At 38.4% G+C, this 2,500-nt stretch overlaps 1 long non-coding RNA gene across 1 annotated transcript in view; it reads left to right on the top strand.

Moving 5' to 3' along the window:
• The window catches only part of LOC138016214 (uncharacterized), a 9,784-nt gene extending 7,927 nt beyond the window's left edge, over positions 1–1,857 (top strand). Inside the window, exon 4 of the long non-coding RNA XR_011125756.1 lies at positions 1,623–1,857. This is a non-coding gene — a long non-coding RNA (uncharacterized lncRNA). The remainder of the gene's footprint in view (positions 1–1,622) is intronic.
• Positions 1,858–2,500: the final 643 nt, after the last annotated feature.

Genomic DNA, 2,500 nt, shown 5'->3' with positions numbered 1-2,500 from the left:
TAGTAAGAAGTTATTCTTGCAGCTCGGCGGCTGGAATTTCTTCAATTTTTCTCATTTATTCTTCACTTGCTAGGAACTCCTTGAATAATTTTAGGTTGCATGAATTTTTAGTCTTCTTGTCAGCATTTTCTTGTTTGTCACAGAAGGATTTTACGTCATCTTAGGAAAACTTCACGAATCTATCGCTCGCCATTTTTCACCGACCGTTGCACAAACAACCAAGCAAGACGATATGAAAATACGCCACTCGGGTCCCGGATGTAGTTCCGTATGAATTTTATTAATGGTGTATTTTCCAGTAAAACACTCCTTTCTATATAATAATTAGTATCAACACCAATGAAATACCAAGTGAGCTTCTTCGCTAAAACATGATATCCTCACACGTGAAGATAACATGTTATTTTCACTCGTGAAAAAAATCACTGTAGCTATGGTTACATATGAAAATCGCACCGTTCGATGCCTATCTTGAAATGATTTAGTATTTCATTCCTTTGGTCTTCTCGTTTTGCGCTCACTCGTGAAATATTTTTCAACACTGGAAGGGAAATTTCGTATCTCCGCGCTGGCATGTAATATCCTTCATCTATTTTACATATGAATGAAAGAAAAACTCCGTATTTCGACTCGCTTTGAAGAGGACTGGACGACTAAAGCAGTAATTTCCGAGAAACTTCAACTCGAAAGCAACGTTGTACTACGACTAAGGCTAAAAAAACCGCGCTCACAGAGCAAAAACGAACAGAACTGAAAGAGATTAAATTAAAGTGTTAAAAACTTGTACAGAAAGTGAATAAAGTAAGTTCCATACGCCCAACAATTGTTATGAAGCTCTTACAAAAGAAAAAATACAATGGCACCAATGATTAGAAGTTTAGATCTTCAATTCCACTTACGATAAGGAAAGATCATTGGTGCCGTGAGTCGAAACTTATTTTTCTGTTGCTGAATGAACTTCATTTCCCTACATTTCATTTCATGAGATGTTCTGACGGGTGCAAATATAGGTGGTCCAGAGACACAGATAACGATGCTGCAATGTACAATTGGTTGTGGACGAACAAAAGTAGTTAATGAGAGATTTTTTGTTTTCGTCAACCAACATGGTGGTGATGACGTAACGTGAAAACCACCTATAACGTTTGTTTTTGGGAGTGAGAAGCAATTAATTACAATCATATTGTGTTACTAGGTGACCAAGCAATCTTTCAAAGCAGAGATCTTAAAGTGAATCCTTCCCTCTCATTAAAAAAAAGCCTTTTGGCTAAATTTTTGAATTTACCGCTCGGAATAAAAAAAAAAGTAATTACATGAGGAAAAATACGAAACCTCCTTTAAAATTCGTCCAAAAGTAGCTTTGTCTCTGAAAATGCAGTGAAAAAGACACAGAAAGGAGCGTACTCTTGGTTGTGGTGTCCTCCTGCCGGCAAAGAGACGTCTATGGGTGATTTTTTACGTTACGTCATCGCGGCCTCATTAACTCCTTTTGTTCGCCATTAGCAATTGTATCAATTGTATCAATTCCATCATTGTTATCTGTGTCTCCAGAGATCGGTTGCAAACCATCCAGAAGACTAAAATGTCTCTTTTAACTAGTCTATTTCTTGTCATACATATAGGCTGTCCACCCTGCGGTTGGCCCGTTGGTTGTGCTGCGGATTTTTGTGCTTTCGGAAGCGGCCTATGTAATTCAGACCTAGGCCTTCGTTGCGTGATGTGTCCCTGTGGCTGCGACACTGGTTGTATTGAAATTGAATACCAAGGATGATGTATACAGCTACAGCGACAATAAAAAAAAGAAAAGTTCACTCATTTAACTGAAAAGAAAACAATAAAAATCATTCTGATATTTGATATGTTTGTGGAATTGAATAATCTTTAGCATTGCCTACTCATCACAGAGTGTCCCCAATAGGGATCTTCAATCCCGCTATCCCGACCAAAAATTTCCCTTAATCCCGAGATCCCGAACGTTTTTATCGGCCAATCCCGGTCCCGGTCATGACGTCACAACGTGATGTTCAAACCTCGTCGTCAATTACAACTACAGTTGATTTAGAATACGCCTTGTTAGTCTTTTCCACCAACCATCATGATCCAATTGACCCTAATTGTAGCATTCACAATTACATTTTTGAAACCGAAGTGATGCTTGATTGTCGGTTATTAGTAGTAAATGAATCTGTTGCTAATGTATACGATCATCAACAAGAATACTTTTCACCCTAACATTCCTATTTAGCATGAAAACGCTTCCCGTTATAACCGTTGAGGAAAATGGTCACGTGGTCATCACTACCTACAAACCCATAGACCTTTTTGCAGATTCGGCGGCCATTTTGATTTCTATTGTTTCAAATAGCTATTATGGGATGCCCAGGGGGCAAATACATATTAATTTGCCCCCTGAGCATCCCATAATGAAACAATAGAAATCAAAATGGCCGCCGTATCTGCAAAAAGGTCTATGGAACAGGGATGGGTACAAAAATAGCAA

The sequence above is a fragment of the Montipora capricornis genome, chromosome 9 (assembly GCF_036669925.1).
Source record: "Montipora capricornis isolate CH-2021 chromosome 9, ASM3666992v2, whole genome shotgun sequence".
Classification (NCBI taxonomy): Eukaryota; Metazoa; Cnidaria; class Anthozoa; order Scleractinia; family Acroporidae; genus Montipora; species Montipora capricornis.
Note: the sequence above shows the minus strand (reverse complement) of the source record. Positions and strands in the feature narration are given on the sequence as shown.